Below are 6237 nucleotides of genomic sequence, written 5' to 3'. Positions count from 1 at the left end.
GATAAAATATGGTGTAAAAATGGAGTCAATAGAAAAAAAGGGAAATGGAATGGGAGAAAGAAAATGGAGAGGGGGAATAGTCCAAGATATTTCACATAATAAGATTTTCTTTTATTACAATGAGCTATTGCAATGATATGGAAGGGGGGAGGCAAGGGGGAATGAGGGAACCTTTGCTCTCATCAGAGATGACTAGGAGAGGAAACAGCAAATATACTCAATGGGGTATAGACAACTGGAGTAAGAAGGAGGGAGGAGCAGGGGGAAGGGGTGGGGATGTGAATAAATGAGATGAGGATGGACCATGGGGGGACAGTGGTCAGATATAACACATTTTCTTTTTTACTTCTTGCAAGGGGCTGGGATTGGATGGCCTGCCCAGGACCATAGGGCCAGGTGGATTCTGGGCCTAAGGGGTGGTATCGGGGCTCAGGGCTTCTTGGCCCCAGGACCAGGTATCTGTCTGCTGCGCCACTCAGCAACCCCACAGCAGATTCAGAGTGAAAGGAAAGAAAAAATATAGTACATGTTAGTGGAGAAATAAGAAAGGAGGGAGTTGTGATCAGCAATGGCAACATTGGAAAAATATGGAAGTAACTTTTGTGATAGACTTATCATAAAGAATGTGATCCACTCACAACAGAGTTGATGGTGTTGGAACAAAGACTGAAGCACATTTTTTGTTATTATTATTTGTGGGAGGGTGCAGGGCAAGTGGGGCTGGGTGGCCTGCCTGGGGCCACATAGCAGGGTGATCTTTGGGTGTCTGGGGCCGGATTCGGACCCAGGTGCTCCTGGCTCAAGGGCCAATGCTCTGTCTGCCACCCAGCCACCCCTACTATTATTACTATTTTATTTTATTTTGGGTCTTTTTTTTTTCTTCTTTTTGGTTTTTGCAGGGCAGTGGGGATCCGGTGGCTTGCATGTCACATGGCTGGGTGATTATTGGGTTTACAAGTCTGGATATGGACTCAGGTGCTCATGGCTCCAGGGCTGGTGCTTCATCCATTGTGCCACCTGGCCATACCTACAATTATTACTATTATTTTTTTAATTTTAATTTTTTTCTCTCCCCTTTACTTTTTCGCCCAAGCAAGTCTATCTATATTCAAGGGGGGAGGGGTATTTTGTTTACTTGTAAACAAGTATATTTTATTAATGTAAAAAAACATTTGCACAAAATGAGAATAAAAAATAAATTAAAAAAAAATATATATATATATGTAAAATGCTAACCTGATTATTCCATACTGAGGGGTGGGGGGTGGGAAGGAAGGGTGCAGGGAAATTTTGTAATTTGGAAATATGCATGTACAAATGATTGAAAATAAAAATAATTTTAAAAATACTTCTTCTTGACTGCTTACAATAATTTATTCTTTCTGTGAGAAGTCTGGAATTTGACTACGATAGTCATTGGAGTTTTTATTCTGGGGTCTCTTTCTGATGTTGCTCTGTGTATTCTTTCAAAGACTAATTTGTCTTCTTGATCTAGTTTATTAGCACAGAAGATCTTGGGAGAAAAATGAATGAGGAAAGAAAAGAATATGCAGTATATGACACCTATACCAAGATTAGCCAAGTTCTAGATCATAAGAACCTTACAATCAAATTAAGAGAGGCAGAAATAATAAATGTATTCTTTTCAGATCATGATGCAATATAAATTACTTGTAATAAAGGCCCATTAAAACATAAACTAGGGGCGGCTAGGTGGCGCAATGGATAAAGCACCGGCCTTGGAGTCAGGAGTACCTGGGTTCAAATCTGGTCTCAGACACTTAATAATTACTTAGCTGTGTGGTCTTGGGCAAGCCACTTAACCCCATTTGCCTTGCAAAAAAACCTAAAAAAAAAAAAGATAAACTAAAAATTAATAGGAAGTGGACCAAACAATAAATTATAGAAATAATCAACTACTTCATCCAATAAATTACAAAAAAGGAAATGGCATACTAAAATTAATGGAATGCAGTCAAAGTAGTTTTTAGGGAAAATTTTATATCTCTAAATGTTTATATGAATAAAATAGAGAAAGAGGAGATGAATGAATTTGGCATGAGCTAAAAAAGCTAATAAAAGAACAAATTAAAGATCCCCAACTTAGTACATTCTGAAAATCAAAGGAGATACTAAATAATTGAAAGCAAAAAAAATGTTGATTTTTTTAAATAATATCAAGAGTTTTATGAAAAACTTTTTTTTTTGGTTTTATGAAAAAAAAAATTAAGTAGTTAATCTGATGTCAATCTGTTGAAAAGAAATAAAGAAGAATAGCAAATTTCCAGTATCAAAAATGAAAAATGTGAATTCATCACCAATGAGGAAAAAATTAAAGAAATAATTCAAAGCTATTTTGTTCAACTGTATGTCAATAAATTTGACACCTGAATAAAATGGATGAATATTTGCAAAATAATAAACTACCCATATTAATAGAAGAGGAAAAAACTGCTTAAAACATTTTGAAGAAAAAATTGAAGAAACCCTTAATAAACTCTCCAAGAAAAAGTTTCTATATACAGTTGAATTTATAAGTGAAATCTACCAAATATTTAAGGAACAATTAATTCCAATTATTTTCTCCTGGCCTGGAATTTTGCCAAATTCCTTTTAAGACACCAATATGGTACTGATATCTAAACCAGAAAGAGTAAAAATCAAAAAAGAAAATTATAGATCAATTTTCCAAATGAATGTTTATGCAAAAATCTTAGAATTTTAGTAAAGAGATCACAAATTATTATTAGTAGTATATTATACAATGATTAAGTGGGCTTTATACCAGGTAGGCACTAATGATTCAATATTAGGAACACATTCAAAATATTTGATCCTATCAATAACAAAACCAAAATAAATCACCATTATTTCAATCGATGCAATATACAACATCAATTACTATTAAAAACAAAAGAGAATATAAGAATAAATGAAGTCTTCCTTAAAATAATAATTAGTATCTATCTAAAACCATCAACCAATGTTACTTGTATTTGGAATAGATTAGGGGCATTTCCAGTAAGTTAAGGGGTGAAATAAGGATGCTCATTATTACCATTACTGCTAAGTATTAGAAATGTTAGCTTAAGCAATAAGAGAAAAAAAACTATTGAAGAAATTAGAATAGGCAATGAGGAAGCAAAACTTTCTCTGCAGATGATATGATGGTATACTTAGACAACCCTAGAAAATCAACTTAAAAACTACTTGAAACAATGAACAAATTCAGTAAGTTAGAGGGATATAAAATAAACTCACATAAATCATCAGCATTTCTATACATAAACAGCAAAGCCCAAGGGCAAGAAATAGAAAGAGAGATGCCAGTTAAAGTAAATGCAGATAAGATAATATACTTAAGAATCTACCTCCCAAGACAATTACAGAACCTCTTTGTACACAGTTAAAAAAATGCTTTTCATACAACTAGTGTCAGAACTAAGCAACTGGGGAAAACAACAGTTGTTTATGGCTTAGGCCAAGTTAATATAATAAGAATAATAATTCCACACAAATAAAATTATTCAAATCTCATAATCCAAAGCAGAAAAAGCAGAAATATTGAATACTTCCTTCTCAGACCATAATGCAATAAAAATCACATGCACTAATGGGCCATGAAGAGATAGACTGAAAACTAATTGAAAACTAAATAATTTTATTTTAAAGAATGGGTTGATCAAAAAGAAAATTATAGTTAGAATTGATTTCATCATAGATAATGACAATAATGAGACAACATACCAAAACTTATGGGATATGTCCAAGGCAGTTGTTAAGGAATATATCATATCTTTAAATGTTTACATGAATAAAATAGAGAAAGAAGAATTCAATGAACTAATCATTCAAATAATAAAATTAGAGAAAGAACAAATTTAAAACACCCCAATTTAAAACCCAATTAGAAAATCTAATATTAAAGGAGAAATTAATAAAAAATCAAAAGCAAGAAAACTATTGAACTAATAAATATAACCGAGAGTTGATTTATGAAAAAGACAATAATATAAATAAACCTTTGGTTAATTTATTTAAAAAGAATGAAAAAACCAAATTAATAGCAAAACTACTAAACAAGGTGAACTCACCACCAATGAGGAGGAAATTTAAATAATAATTTTGAACTATTTTGCCAACAAATTTGATAATCTAAGTGAAATGGATGAATATTTATAAAAATATAAGTTCCTCAGGTAAAAGGAAGAGGAAATTAAATACCTGAATAATCCTGTCTCAGAAAAAGAAATTCAACAAGTCATTATTGAACACTCTAAGAAAAAAATCTCCAGGGCCTGATGGATTCACAAGTGATTTCTATCAAGCAGTTAAGGAACAATTCTTTCCACTTCTATATAAACTCTTAGGAAAAATAGGTGAAGACAGAATTATGTCTAAGTCCTTCTATCACACCAATATGATGCTGATACCTAAACCCAAGAGTCAAAACAGAAAAAAAAATTATAGACCCATTTCCCTAATGAATATGGAGACTAAAATTTTAAATAATATCTTAGCAAAGAGATTACAGCAAGTTATCAACTAGGATAATACACTATGACTAAGCAAAATTTATCATGGTAATGCAAGGTTGGTTCAATATTAGGAAAATTGTCAGTATAATTGACTATACCAATACCAAAACTAACAGAAATCATATGATTATCTCAATAGATGTTGAAAAAGCCTTTGAAAAAAATACAGCAGTAAGTCCTACTAAAAACACTAGAGAGCATAAGAATGAATGGATTGTTCTTTAGAATGATAAGCAGTATCTATCTGAAACCATCATCAAGCATTATATGCAGTGGGGATAAGCTAGAGGAATTACCAATAAGATCAGGGGGTCAAAAAAGATGCCCGTTATCACCAATCTTATTGAATATTGTATTAGAAATGTTAGCTTCAAGCATTGGACATGTAATAGCAACACAGGGTTGTTAATCAAGCGTAATGGACTTGCTCATCCACCCACAATTTTATGGTATCTGTGACAGAGCAAACCATCAGTATCCATAGAAATAACTATGGAGTATTAACAAAGACCAAAGACTATTATCCTCTTTTTTTAAAATGTCTTATGTACTACATAATTTTACTATCTCTAATATTTTATTTTTCTGCAAGGATATGATTTTTCTCTCAACACATTCAATTTTGATCAGTATATATATATATATATATATATATATATATATATATATATATATATATATAACATGGAAACAATGTAAAGATTATCAGATTGCCTTCAGTGGATGGAAGGGTAGGGGGAAGGGAGGGTGGGTAAAAAATTGTAAAATTCAAAACCTTACCAAGAAATGATAGGCAGAGACTAATTGGAAAACACATAAAATATTTTTATTATGAAAAAGAATTGCAAAATGTTAGAAATGGAAAAAATTGTTGCCTTGTAATGTTTTGAAATGAAGATGGTTCTGATTTTCTTGGGGTTTTTGGTGCCCATCCTCTCACCCTGGCATTTTTTCATTAATACAATTTACACTCCCTGATAGTACAATTCAAGTCTAACCACTCAAGAACAATAATGGTAACTCATATAGGGAAAAAAGCAGCTTCAATGGCATCAAAACTTCTTTGTACTCTTACATTGCCTCAACAAAGATTTTTCAAAGATAAAATCTTGTTTGTTTCCCAAAAAGATACTTTTCAGATTTATCCATACCCATTATCCCCACCTTATTCCTTTGAATTGATCTCTCTTACACAAGGCTAGAAGAACTTAACTATTTCAATGAATCAAGTGCCTTTAAAAAGTTTCTCATGAAAACCAGGAAAGGCGTAGTATAAAATACTCTTAAAAGAATATATATATATATAATAATTTAGGAGCATGTGGTATTTAAAGCCTATCACAATAGGAACTCATTCAACCTTTTCCAAACATCCTATGCTTTACTTTCTTCCATCTACACTCTAAATCAAATATACTGACTTAATTATTCTAAATATAGGATACTACAACTCCCTAATCTATGCATTTTATTCTCATTTACCCATTTTTGAAATGACCTCTTTCCTTATTTCTAATTCTTGGTTTCCTTCAAAATTCAATTCTAACTTCATTTTTGCAAAAGAACTTTCTTTTTCTGCACTCCCTTTACTCCATGGGGTCACTTCCCTCAGAGATTGCCTTCAACTCACACTGAAGACAATTTTTATGTATATAATTATCTATATGTTTTCTCATTCATGGGAATTTGAGCTCTTTGA

This window comes from Macrotis lagotis, chromosome 1 (genome assembly GCF_037893015.1).
Source record: "Macrotis lagotis isolate mMagLag1 chromosome 1, bilby.v1.9.chrom.fasta, whole genome shotgun sequence".
NCBI lineage: Eukaryota > Metazoa > Chordata > Mammalia > Peramelemorphia > Peramelidae > Macrotis > Macrotis lagotis.
This window is presented reverse-complemented; position numbering follows the sequence as displayed.